Source organism: Lepidochelys kempii, chromosome 12 (assembly GCF_965140265.1).
Source record: "Lepidochelys kempii isolate rLepKem1 chromosome 12, rLepKem1.hap2, whole genome shotgun sequence".
Lineage (NCBI taxonomy): Eukaryota > Metazoa > Chordata > Testudines > Cheloniidae > Lepidochelys > Lepidochelys kempii.
In genome coordinates this window covers 20638649-20653058 of record NC_133267.1, presented here as the reverse complement: position 1 = coordinate 20653058, position 14410 = coordinate 20638649, and the positions used below count along the sequence as shown (strand labels likewise).

At 40.0% G+C, this 14410-nt stretch overlaps 1 protein-coding gene across 1 annotated transcript in view; it reads left to right on the top strand.

The window, feature by feature from the left end:
* LOC140896266 (uncharacterized protein F13E9.13, mitochondrial-like) overlaps positions 1-14410 on the top strand; it is a 79999-nt gene that overhangs the window by 61528 nt on the left and 4061 nt on the right. The gene's annotated exons all lie outside the window — the stretch shown is intronic.

The following is a 14410-nucleotide window of genomic DNA, read 5'->3' as shown; positions in this document are numbered from 1 at the left end:
AGAGATTGCAGGGTTAGTAGTGACTTGTATTTTCAATAATTTATCAAGATTCGAGAGTACAGATTTCCTTTGGGGAATATTAGTTCTTAGGTTTACAAAGTGCCTCAGTTGTAAATACCCATAAAAATGACAATTTGGTAAGCTGTATTTATTCTTAAGCGGGTCAAAGGACATTAGTGTATTCCTACTATATAAATCTGTCAAGTACAGAATTTCTTCATGCTCCCAAATCACAAAGGCACCTCTTATAATTCTGGAGAAAATGTACCATTGTTGCCAATCAAGGATAACAAGCAAGCATATCAATCCCTGCCCAATAACTTTTGCCCTTCTCACCAAGTTTTTATCACTGAAACTGGATGCATCAAGGAACTGGCTTTAATGTACACGTACAATGCAGATTTATTATAGGAGGAGAAATACAATCCAGCCTTACTACCCAGATTACTGTTTTAGCACTCATTTTATACCAAGGCTCAGAGTTATATTGGCACCTATTATGATTCTTTCTGCAAACAAGGTTTGACCCCAAATTTTTCAGACTTCATTGTGTACAGGCCAAAGTCTTAGCTGTGCCCAGCAGATACCAGGCACAGCTGAAGTGTGTGTCTGTGGGAGGGGGGGTTACAAAGGAATTAGATGTGGCTCCTTGATTCTGAGACCAGTTCTGTGCCAGTCTTGACTCTGGCATATAAGGCTGCTCTAAAGCAAGCTAGTTAGAATAATGCCCTAGGGGCTGCACACCGATGGGGGATTGTGGAAGCACAGGAGAGCTCTGGCTTTCCCTGCTCAGCCCTAATATGTCTTGTATGTCCTCTTTCTAGCTAGTGTGACCCAGCTACTTTTGAGACCCTTTTTGCCAGGAAACAGTGCAAAGGGGCCAGATCACAGGGGATGATCTGGCCTACTGTCTCAGTATGGCTCCCTTGCACTGTCGGAGCACCATAGTATTAAAGCTTCAGGATATACTTGGCATTTCAAACTCCATGGCGTGAACTGTGAAATAACACTTTGGAAGGCAAGGGCATCCTCTGTGCTATAGTGATATAGAAGGATCTACCAAACACACTCCTCCACTGTAACAGACCCTCCTGGATTTTTAGACATGAGTCTTGTTCAAACCATCACTGAACACTTCATGCTCTTTAGGGCATAAACAAAGAACTGCACCAGGGAAAAAACAGACAGGGCCAAGGCTATCCTGGGTGTAACTCCACTGAAGTGAACCAGGTTTTTTTGCTCTAAGTGTGCAAGGTGTATATCCTAGGGCGTGGCCAGCTCTGCCTTATTATTATAAGTTTTAAAGTGTGGTTGCGCTTTTACACATCTGTGCAAAATAAATTGGACCTGGTTGCTTCTTTCACCTCTATGCAGTAGATAAGTACATAAGCGGTCCCTGTGCACTGTAGGTTGCAGGGGCTTCTTCCTACTGCCCTCTGGTGAGGCAAGACATTTCAAAGAGTGCTGGAAGGGTAGTGGGTCCCTGGCCTGAGGCCCTTCTCCATTCTCTGATGGTCAAGTGAGATGGGGATGTATGCTGAAGTGGTGTAACAGCAGGCGTGCTCTTCTGTGTACTGGGGAGCTCCCAGTGGGGATTCTGCCACAGAGAACAACTGGTTCTTGGTTCTGCCACCTCCTGGCCTCCTCACAGAATCACAGAAAGATCAATTTGCCAGTGAGCCCCCGCACAGGAGTTTCTCTTTGTTTCAGGAACAGGGTGGAACAGTCTTGCAGAGCTGCACCTCCCAGTTGGCTATCAGTCTTCCACATCTCATCTGAGCCTTTCTGGGGGAAAGTCAACAGGTGCAGAGGAGCACATGGGTCAGACAGAGCTATCCCTTAAGGGAGGATTTGCTAAAGGGAATACTCTATATCCTAGGAAAGAGGATAGAATAGAAGTTGATAACTTACAGATAGAAACTGAGGAGAAACAATCAAACAAAAGAGAGTTCCATTCAATTATATCACATGAAGGCAGATAACTAAATATTTTGTAAGTGCTCATATACAAATGCCAGAAGTCTAAATACTAAGATGGGTGAACTTGAGTTCCTGGTATTAAATGAGAATATTAATATAATAGGCATCACAGAAACTTGGCAGAACAATGATAATGAATGGGATATTGTAATATCAGGTTACAAAATATATAGGAATGATGGAGGAGATCATGCTGTTGAGGGAATGGCACTGTATGTTAAAAAAAAAGCATAGAGTCAAATATAATAAACATCTTAATTGAATCAAACTGTATCATAGAATCTCTGTGGATAGAAATCCCATGCCTGAACAATAAGAGTATAGCAGTCAGAATATACTGACCACCTGACCAGGATGATGACAGTGATTGTGAAATACTCAGAGACATTAGAGAAGCTACAAAAAGAGAAAACCCAATAATAATGGTGAATTTCAATTATCCCCCCTATTGACTGGGTATACGTCACCTCAGGACGGGATACAAAGATAAAATTTCTAGACACCATTAAAGACTACTTCTTGAAGCAGCTTGTCCTGGAACTCACAAGGGGAGAGACAATTCTTGATTTAGTCCTAAGTGGAGCACAGGATCTGATCCACGAGGTGAATACAGCTGTGTCACTAGATAGTAGAAACCAAAATGCAATTCAATTTAACATCCTTGTAGTAGGGGAAATCCACCACAGGAGCATTTAACTTTAAAAACAGGAAACACACAAAAATGAGGAAGCTAGCTAAACAGAAATTAAAAGGAACAGTCACAAGGGTGAAATGCCTGCAAGCTGAATGGAAACTATTTAAAAACACCATAACAGAGGCACAAACTAAATGTATACCAAGTAAAAAAAACCAAACAGTAATAGGACCAAAAAATGCCACCATGGCTAAACAGAAGAGTAAAAGAAGTGGTTAGAGGCACAAAGGCAGCCTTTCAAAATTGGAAGTCAAATCCTACTGAGGAAAATAGAAAAGAGCATAAACACTGGCAAGTCAAGTGTAAAAGTATAATTTGGCAGGTCAAAAAAGAATTTGAAGAGTAACTAGCAAAAGACACAAAAGCTAACAGCAATTTTTTCAAAGTATATCAAAAGTAGGAAGCATGCCAAACAATCATTGAGCCCCTGGATGATCAAGTTACTAACAGAGCATGCAAGGAAGACAAGGCCATTGCAAAGAAAGTATTATTTACCCCTTCCCAACACAAGAAACAGGGGTCACTCAATGAAATTAATAGACAGCAAGTTTAAAATAAACACAAGTATTTCTTCATACAATGCACAGTCAACCTGTGGAACTCATTGCCAAAGGATGTTGTGAAGGCCAAAAATATAACTGGGTTTAAAAAAGAATTAGATAAGTTCATGGAGGATAGGCCCATCAATGGGTATTAACCAAAATGGTCAGAGACGCAACACCATGCTCAAGGCAACCCTAAACCTCCAACTGCCAGAAGCTAGTACTGGACGACAAGGGCTGGATCACACGATAATTGTTCTGTTTTGTTCATTTCCTCTGAAGCATTTGACATTGGCCACTGTCCAAAGCAAGGATACTGGGCTAGGTGGACCATTGATCTGACTCAGTATGGCCATTCTTATGTTCGTATGTATAAAATCCTTAAAGACCTTTATTTCTGTACATTTGAGAAAAGTAAAGGCAAGTTCACTCCCTCAGACCAGTGATAAATTTGGCCCTTTGTCTTATTTAAAAATATATATATTACTAAGGGAAGCACAGATATCCATTTTGGGGGAGACGGCTCCTTTGCCCTGAATGGGAATATCTTTCTTAAACCCATATGAGTTTCAGCCAGAAAGTAATAGGAAGGAAAATAATTGTGAACCAACTTGAAGTCAAAGGGAGACGGTAAAATGTTTCCCCCTTGAGGGTCTAAGCTTTGGAAATGCTGGGCACCTCAACCCTCATTGAAATCTCTCAGGATCAGGGCATCAATGACAAATGGGGCCCTGTGTAGCATTTCCTTCCATGAAATTCTCACCTTTCCAGGTAAATACACAACTCTCATATTTGCTAGATTAGTGATGAATCATGACTTTATCCTGTCCATGTGAGAGCCTTTTTTTTTTCACCTTCAAACATTTAACTTACTTGCAGAGTTGACAGAAAAGCAGATTCCCCCCCCCCCAAATATCCATTTGCTTTGCCATTTATCTACTTTGATCTAAAATACAGAACCTGATGGATGCTCTAGGTAAATCAAACATTTTCTGTCTGCCAAAACAGTTTTGCAAATGCTTATTTCATGCCATTACCATTTTTCTGTTTCTTGCAGTAAATCAAAAAGTATCACCCATTCATCCACTTTAAAGAAGTAATGCCTTTCCTTTGCATAATTACACATACCCAGTGGGGATATGTATGCACAGTAAATCTATTCCTTTAAAAGGTTTTGTCTTAAGTACAGCCGTGACATAAATTGGTGTAGAGCAAATTTATTTATTTAATAGGTTGATTCTTTTAACTGGTCGGCTAACTGTTATACTTTCATTGTTTGATTTTGGGAGGGGGGTTCTTATTAATACATCTGATTTATTTACGCAGTAGATGTTTATGTAAAAAGGTCGAACTCCATGTAAGACTTGTGGAAATTGGTATGTGTGTGTCATTTATTCTCATTACACCTTCATTCTTAACTGGTGTTCAGGAGGTCTTCACCATATCTACAATAGATCCTTGAGAATTAAGTAGCTTAATAAATGTGATGAGCAAAACCTGAAGGGAATATGAGTGGAAAAGAGTGTGCGTTTGGACATACTTTCTAGATGGAAGACTGATGTAACCCATCCACAGTGTTAAAGGGATATAGGGAAAGAAATCAACAAAAATAAACTTCTTCCAGTAATAAGTGCCCTGCACAGTATTTTGGCAAAATGAATATACAAAGGAATCTGTTCATCTTCCTCATGTAAACTTGTTCATTTTTATAAATTGTGTCAAATCTAAAGCAGATGGGCCCAGCTGGTGGAAGCTGAGGAGTGAAATGCTGAATTGTTTAGCAGATCCAGGTTTATTTTTAGGCTTTATAGAATTATCTTTAGTTTCCCAGTAAGTGAAATTGAAAGGAAGCATCTTAAAAATTAAATTGTAAAAATTAACAAAACTAGAGCAACAAAAATCAGCAAGACACCAGAGCCTACCTGCAGCCTAACTCACAACAAGTCCTTTCCCTAGTGTATATGCAGTTGTGACTATGGCTCTGACCCTACAAACACTTATACACATGCTGAACCTATGCATGTGAAAACTCCCATTGACTTCAGTGGAACTCTGCACACATGTGTAAAGCACAAGGATTTGCAAGATCAAGAACCTAGTGTTATTAGCAGTGTCATGGAGAACTGGACCAAATACCAGTGTAAATAAATTCTCTGTGGATAGAGCCTTATACTTTCCATGTGGAGGTGAAATTCCAGGTACCTCTTTTTCTTCAGTTATGCCATGAAAAGATGCTGCTGGAACATTGTTTTTTCACAGTGAACTGCAGGTTTTAAACCTAAAAGAAGGTAATTTTATGAAGATTATCAAAACTCTGGAATTTTACAGTGTCCATTTCAAAATGTTACCTTCTCCTACCGGCTTTAGTAGAACTGCGGGTGCTGTCTTTCATGCAGTTGAAAAGGACACATTGGTTTATGATCCAAGGCAAACCTGAGAAAATGTCCTGGGCATGGGACGGGAAGATGCATATAATAATTAGAGATCTGGCAAGGGCTACATAGATCAGTGAGAGAGAAAATATCACGTTTCACATCCCTTGTCCATTAAGGTCACTCTTTTCAGATTTCAGTTAAAGTGGATCTGATTTGTTGTTGTCTTTGCTGTTCTCTTTTTCCAGTATACATATATCTGAGGTTGCCAACTGTCCCTTTTTGTTCCACCACTGACTAGCAGTAGTTGTCACCATATGGGCTAACGACAGCATAGGAGAAGAATAATTAATGCTTAGGGTGGAGAGCAGGGGAAAAACCCATGAGGAAAACATCCAGCTAAAACTTTAAGGGAGAGATCCTCAGGTGGTGTAAAAGAGTGTAGCTGTATTGAAGTCAACAGAGCTATGCTAGTTTATGTCATCTGAGGATCTGTCCCTAATTCTTCTGTTTCAGCTGAATTCCAGCCATTGCATCACACACTTACACTGAACTGTCACAGCAAACATCATTTTTACAGTATTCAGGTGTATATGTGAATGTCACCAGTCAAACCATTCCCACTAACTTGGGCAACGTACACTTCCAGGGAGATCTTATTTTTTGACATTTGGGGTGAATCTAACACTCATGAGAGCTGCTGGATTGAGAGTCCTGGAGACTAAAGGCTCTTTGGGACAGAACCAGCTCAGAGAGTGACAGCATAAGCCTCCCCCCACAGCTCCACCAACATGTTTCAGTTGTGATGCCGGGGGGCCACCTCAAAAGGGGAGAAACTAGTTTAGAATCAAAGCATGTTCAGTGTTTCAAAGCATGTTCAATCTCTTTTGAGATTATTGGCAAGAGTGCTAATTAGGGAGATGGGTTTTGTGATGTGCACATTGGGGCAGGGACCATCTTTTTGCTCTGTGTTTGTACAGCACCTGGCACAGCGGGGTCCTGGTCCATGACTGGGGCTTTAGGTGTCACAGTAATACAAATAATAATCATGCACTGGGAAATGGACTGGGGCCACCAAACCCGTTTCACATAGGCCGCTGAACCACCAGGCCATCAGGCGGCAATGCTCTTCTGTTGCTATCAGCACGCTGTAGCCTGGATTTGAATTGGTATCTGAGGCCCCAGTTCAGCAAAGCACTTAAGCTCATGCCTGTCTTTAAGGATGTGCTTAACTTTAAATCCAGATACGTGCTTGAAGTTAAGCATATGCTTAAGTACTGCTGAATCAAGATGCAAGTGCTAGTGGGTTCCCTATCCCATAACCGACCTTCAGCTATGTAGTCCCCCAGGATGGACCTGATTCTACGCCCACTTCAATCATTAAGAGTTTTGCCATTGACATCAATGGATTTAAGAGCAGTTTGATTATTCATATCTACTTATTAATTACATGTTATTTATAATTACTATTTAGAGCTTGAATGTGCAGCCCTTACTCATGAGGAAGCACTTACTCAGGTGAATAATCCCATTTGATGCCAATCTCCATTGAGTCCACACCAAACTAAATTTTCTACAATAGGTCCCTTATTGGTTATGCTTCTTATTTATACATGTTCCATTCCAATCTTTCAATCACTATTTAGATCCCTTCTTTTAGGTTTTATTGATTTGTAGGCATTTTAGATTTATTGATTATCTGTCTAGCTCTCACTAACTCTTTGTAGCCATGCACTATTGTATGGTTCTCCAAGCATATGTAGCAAAAAGTTTTAAATTGTTAAAACAAGTTTTATTATATTACCTCTCTCAAGTGCTTCAGATGTTGTTTTAAACGTGTATTTGGATCAGTGTGCATTGCTTTCGTGTTTAGAATTAATTTAAAATATTTAGTATAGCAGCTAGATTGCCTTGTTAACAAGTGCTTTACTGAATGTCATGATCTATAGCACACCCTAGTGATATCTGGGAATCATGAAGTAGACCCAATCATTTCAGCTTACTCAGTGGTGAAACAAAGCATACAACCCCACTGAGGGACTTATGTCACTTAAAAGGATTCCTTCAGCTCTGACTTGGGAAAGATGTTTGAATTCTTTTGTTTCTAGGAAGACAGAAAAAAAAAAGATTAGATTTAGGAAACTATAAGACTACAGTGTATTCTTCTGTAAACACAGCATCTATTAAATGACTTCATCTCCTTTTCTGAAAATCTGAAGTGCTGGGCATATTCTGATAACAGAGCACAGGGAAAAGCAGCAGTAGCTCTGTGGAAAAAGAAAAATGATCATTGTTTAAGTCTCAGGACAGTGTACAGAGAGAAGCAGGATAAAATGAAATTATTATCAATATTTTGAAGGAGACCAATGCTTAAGATTCTACATGGGGTAGAAACCAGAATGATTAATATATTTCTGTTGTCTTATAGTGCATTACAGCTAAAATATTCAAACTAAAATTAGGCAGTGTAATACAGATTTTTGTACCCGAACAGGTAGTCTGGTTTTCAGAGGTGCTTTGAAACCTAAATATCGGTTTAGATAGCTAACTGATCCTGCAAAGGGATATGAATATGTTTAACTTTTAATCAATATTGAACTCATCTTTGGCAGGATCAGAATAATTTGGTTTCTTTTTAATGGTGTGAATTTACAGCTTATGAAGAGTACTGAATTGTTATTGCTCAGCATTGTTATCTAAGAAAGGCAAGAAGGTGTGAAAGGACAGAACAGAGGTAAGAGTGATGGGAACTGGGAGAGAAATAGATGGACAAGGCCTGTGAGATTATTTGAAACAAATTCATGGAGGATTTTACATAAATGGGGAGCTGGTGGAACTGTTTGAGGATGGAAGAGATGAGCTTGAGAAGGTCACAGAAGGAAGTTAAAATAGTCAAGATGAGAGAAGATGAAGAGCCTGTCAGCAGAGGTGGATTTGAATCAGTAATACACCTGGGCAATCTTGCAGGGAGGGCACTGAGCTATTTGCACACATACATTAAGGAATGAGAGAAGGTTTAGGATCCAAAGATCACCTATTACTTATGGTTAGTGAGGATGAAAAGTCAAACATATACAGACTCCCACAAAGGGAGATTCCTGAAGGTAACTATAAAAGGCATAAAGAACAGGAGTACTTGTGGCACCTTAGAGACTAACCAATTTATTTGAGCATAAGCTTTCGTGAGCTACAGCCCACTTCATCGGATGCATTCGTCCGATGAAGTGAGCTGTAGCTCACGAAAGCTTACGCTCAAATAAATTGGTTAGTCTCTAAGGTGTCACAAGTACTCCTTTTCTTTTTGTGGATACAGACTAACACGGCTGCTACTCTGAAACCTATAAAAGGCATGTGTCCCTTTTCATATGGACTCAGGGAAGGAGGACGTGTAACAACAGTTCAGACCCTAGTTCAGCGCTCCCAAACTTAAAGTCCCCAAACAAAGTCTCTGGGCCTATTCAGGCTAGACTCCTGAACCTGAGAGACTCCACTGTGGCCTGCATGGCTTCTAATTCCCTCTCTATTCGTACCCGACTTCATGTTTAAATAGCCCAGGCAAAGCCTCAGAATGGGGAAGGGGGACCTTCTTGATTACATCCAGGCAGTCTTAGTTGTAGGCTCCAGCCTGTCCTTTAAAAGGGTAGTTCACTTCTTCACAGTAACGTTGAATTAAAGTCCCAGTGCACTTCCCTGCTCTAACAAAAACTGGACAGAATAGTAATTGTAGAGACTGACCCTGATCCGGGCCATCTGTGTCACTTCAGTGATGCAAAGGGCCCGAAAGCTGGTCTAAATATTAGCTGTCTCAGCAGATTCCCTACGACACTGCCTTTTGCCCCCCAGTTCTGGTTCAGGGAGCATGCAGCTGAGGAAAGAAACTGCACAGCCAAAACCCACTGCACTCTAGCCAGCATAACCATCCATGAGGCTGCTCTAATTTACGCAATGGTCCAACCAACACCAGATGCCTCAGAGATTGCAGGAGCACAAAGCAGAACATGGCTAGAATCAATGATCTGGTCCCACGTCTTTGTTATGCCCGAAAAAGATATTAGCCTACTGTACAGCAGGGCTTATGGTGGATTACTGTCTATCTATCTATGCCCCATACATCATGGTGTCAGTCGTAATTTGGGGAGGGAGAAAACTTTACCTTCAAAAAACTCTGCAGATGCCAGGTTATCTAAACAATAATGGAAATGAGCATTTTGTTTTATGTAAATAAAATTGAAAGTTTGCAACAATTTATATTCCTTATTTAAATGAAATGCAAATTATTTTGTGAAATAGGGAAAAAGCAGCACAACAGAAAACAACACAATTGTTTCCAAGAGCGCTACACATTTATTTCAAATCCACATACAATATTTCATTCATGCTTAATTATTTCCCCAATGCTAGTATAAGCATTACTAGTTCCCTTTGTCTTCCTGATTTTGCATGCAATGTGATTAGCAAAAATGCTTGTGCGCTACCAACTCGTGTACATATGGGGTTTAGCCTCATTGTTTAAGGGGTGGAGCAACAAGCGCTATAAACATTAGTGCTGCCAAATTTGTCACACGTGAGCCCTCAGAGATGTACAAATAGCACTCATTTCATTTAAATCCTCTTCCATATTTTGCATTGCTACCATAACTGCAACTCTATTGTCTGGATGTATTATTTGAAGCAGCTTTTCTCCCATTGTTTGTGTACTGTAATCCTTTAGCTTTCTGTAGTCATCGTGAGAAGCTTACTTGAAAGAAATCACTTAGCTCTCACAGATCACTCTCTCCAAACCTGCTGGCAAAGGAACAGGCCATGACGAAAGCATGAGACCTATGATCTTTCTGAAGAAAATCTCTTCTGTAGAGTTTATAATTTGTTGCTTTCATGGGGCTCTATTCTCAGGGTTTGTGCTCAGCATTATCTTTCCTCCCCTGTGGATTTTTCACCAAGGCATGATGGGAATGTTAGCTGGAAAAAAGAGAAGTAATGCTCACTGTGGACATGTGCCTAATGCACATTTTACACACAGATCAAATACAGGCAAAGGGAGACATCTACTGTTCGACAGAAATTAATAAACCTTGTTTATTCTAATCACAGCAGAATCTCAGCCCTTTATCCTTCCGTGGTGTAAAAACTGGCACATCAGGCTGTGAGTCTTTCAACAGGATTTGGAAAACTGAGTTCCTGTCTGCTCAGTACAGACATAAAACTTCCCATATAGCTTTTCATAAGAGAAAAGACTGGCCCCAATTTGGCCATAATTTTCTCTTTCCAACTTAAGGTTGTCTGCTTGGGTGATGCACTCCATCCCAGAGATAACTGCATTTCGTTGGTGACATGATTTCCTGTATGTGGATTGTTTGTATATAAAATGCTTTGGGATCTTTTAGGTTAAAAGATTCTATATAAATGTAAGATTTTTTATTTTATTTATTTAACTAATGTGCTTCAGTTTTCCTCTAATTAGTTCCTAATTCCTATTTAGTATGTCCCCCAAACTGAGGACCGTGGAGAGCCAGTGATCTATAAAGCACTTGCTGGTAGTCTGTAGAGAGCTGGCTGGTCAGGTGGTGTTGACTCTCTTTGATTCCAGCTGCTAAATCACATTCCAAGATGGCTAAAAATTACGTAAACACTTTCCTGCTGTTGCCTTCCCAGGTAAGCGATTGCTGTGGTAGCCACAAAGTTGATCCTAAATGGGAAGGGAGGTTGTCCATGGGATTGCAAATGGGATGGGAGGTGGCCCATGAGACAATCTCTCTTTAAGAAAAGATTGACACTGCAGGAGGAAGCTCTGAGAAAGCTTGAGAAACTCCTCTTTTAAGGCTTCGCCACAGCTCTGTGCTCAGTTCATCAGTGGGAGTATTTCCATGGGCTTCAAGAAGCTTTGAACCAGGCCCTCAATGTACCAAAATAATTTTATTCGACCTTGTTCATCATCTGGCAATGAGGTGCATGTGTGTGGAAGGAATGAGCAGAACACATGCTTACCCCCATGTCACACAAGAGAGCTAGCACCCACTGAAGTCAATGGAAAGATTCCTCTTGGCTTTGGATCAGGCTGTTAGTGCATATTTCTAGCAATAAATAAATAAATAAAAGTTGTGTTTACTTGGAGCTAGGGTTGTATGTACCTATCACTGAAGAGGAAAAGCCTTCATAGAACATGAATTACTCTCAAAAACCACAAACACTAGAAAGCCTGGAGATTCAAAGTCAAGGACACACTTAAAAACTCCTTAAACATTGGAAATGTGTTGTTAAAGTAATCGCAAATATCTTAACTTAGCCCATGTTGCACTAGACCAAGACATTCTGGTGAAGGAATGTGTGATAAGAACTTTAAGATGAAAACTTAAATCCACAGCATCTACTTTATTTGCACAGTTTGCCCGTAAGGTTGAACTCTGGGGTACACTTTTCTCAGGTATGTTCTGGAGAGGAGTGGGAGGCAGTGGATCAGGGAATAGTCTTTTTTCCTTACCTCTGAAAGACATGGAGATATATGTATTTATGTGTGTTTATTAATGATACTCTAATTAAATGCAGCCAAAGGCACACTTTCAGCTATAGTGTGTGCACAAGTACCTGGGTACATGCTGCTTCTGCTGGTTCAGAACACTGGCTTCATTCGGGTTCATATAGCTTTTTTTGAGAGAGAAGCCCAGTAGTCATTCTGCACTGGTAACATGACTCAGCAATCATCTAGCAGAGCAAATGCAGAACAGCATAAGTGAGTGACACTATAAAGAAGAATTTTAGAAAGTAGAATGGAGTTATCTGCTCTGGAATTTAGAATGTGAAAAAAGTTCCATGGAGTCTTCAATAACCAGAAATGGTCAGGACCATAGTTCTATGTCCATACCATCCCTGGTATTAAAATGGGGATAGACTCAATACTGACTGAGTCGTCGGAGTGCCAGCCTGAGGCAGTGAGTCACCAACACCATTTCTGTAAGAACCTGGGTCTTCCTAAATAATTACCCTTCCAAATACTAATTAGGCCTGTCCCTGTTTAGCTTATGAGATCTGACAAGATCACAGATCTAAAACATCAGGATCAGGAAAACAAATTAAGGCTGCAATCCCACTAAAGGAACCACTCACGTAGACTTTTAGACCCTTGTGGAGTCACACTAAAACCTGTGGGTTCCATGCAGTCCTGAGTGTCTGTACAGTGGATCCCTTTGTAGGATCTGGTCCTAAAGTTCCCTACAAATCTCACTGACTTTGGTAGCCTTAAGCAGCAATCTTTGCATGGGGTTGAATTATTCTTCAACTATTTCTCCAGGACATTAGGCATAAACTTGCTTTTCCTGCTTCTTTCTCACTCTTTCGCTCTCTCATTTTAAAACAAACTCTTTTTGCACTTAATTCAAAAGATAATTCCATGCCCCATTCAAATTTGAGTTGCTTTATGTGTATTGTACAGTGTCCCCTGGGTAGTAATACTGTGTTGCTCACTATTATTTCAAAACTCTTGTATATATTTTTGGATCATCCTTCAAGATTCAAGTGACATAAAGTAATTCATAGTGTTTTGTGACCTTCTGCACCAGTTGTTTATCTTTTTGGCATTGAAACTGATTTTGCCCATCTCGGCATTCCATCACCTGAGTGTGAAGCAGATCAAGAGAGAACCTTTTATAGCATCAGCAGCAAACGTGGGATGATTTAGCTCTCTCATACTGTTCTTCAAAATCACCCAACAAGCTGATGAGGCAAACCGCTTCTTTGCTTAATACCACAAAAGGTGCATAGAAAGCACTTCATATGCAAAACCTACTGTATCATTGAGTTATATTTAGTGAGAAGACACAGTCTAATGCAGTGGTTCTCAACCTTTCCAGACGACAGTACCCCTTGTAGGAGTCTGATTTGTCTTGCGAACCTCAAAGTTTCACCTCACTTAAAAACTACTTGCTTACAAAATCAGACATAAAAATACAAAAGTGTCATAGCACACGATTACTGAAAAATTGCTTACTTTCTCATTTTTACCATATCATTATAAAATAAATGAATTAGAATATTAATACTAATAATTTCAGAATATTAATATTTCAGTTGTATAGCATATAGAGCAGTATAAACAAGTCATTGTCTGTATTAAATTTTAGTTTGTACTGATTTAGCTAGTGCTTTTTATGTACCCTATTGTAAAACTAGGCAACTATCTAGATGAGTCGTTGTACCTCCTGGAAGACTTCTGCGTACCCCTGGTTGAGAACCACTGGTCTAATGAATATCTACCACCAAATGAGAGGAAAAGAATTGCCTCTGAAGCTTCCCTATGATTACAATGAGCCTCAGTAGTCCCTTTGCTGTGTCCTGACTAATGATAGAGTCACTTGCACTATATTATTTAACCACTCAATGAGCATCAATGGGAACTTCTAGAACTTTTGGAAAATCTGGCCACATCTGAGGATGCTTGAGTATGGAATTAGGAACCTAACTATAGATTCATGTTTTCAAAACTTTGATCTCTGTGTTGTATAGAGTTCTAGACAAGGTGTAGCTCTTGGTAAACAAGGGAGACAAAGCTGGAATTGAAGCCATGTGGAAGCTCAGTTGTAACTGTTTTCTATAGTAAATGTCTTCTGTTTAAGAAGGACTGTGATTCTGTATGTCATGACACTACTTTTCACTCACCTTTTCTTTCCTGGTGAGGCTTTCCCTGTATTGATGTTCCAGAGTGCACTGTGCTTATGAAAATCCAGAGCCAAATTTCAGGAACTCTGCAATTTCATAAATGTATTGTGTAACCCACATACCTCCTGGGTGTGGTATTCTGTCCCATCTAGTGGCACCGAGACCACTTAGAG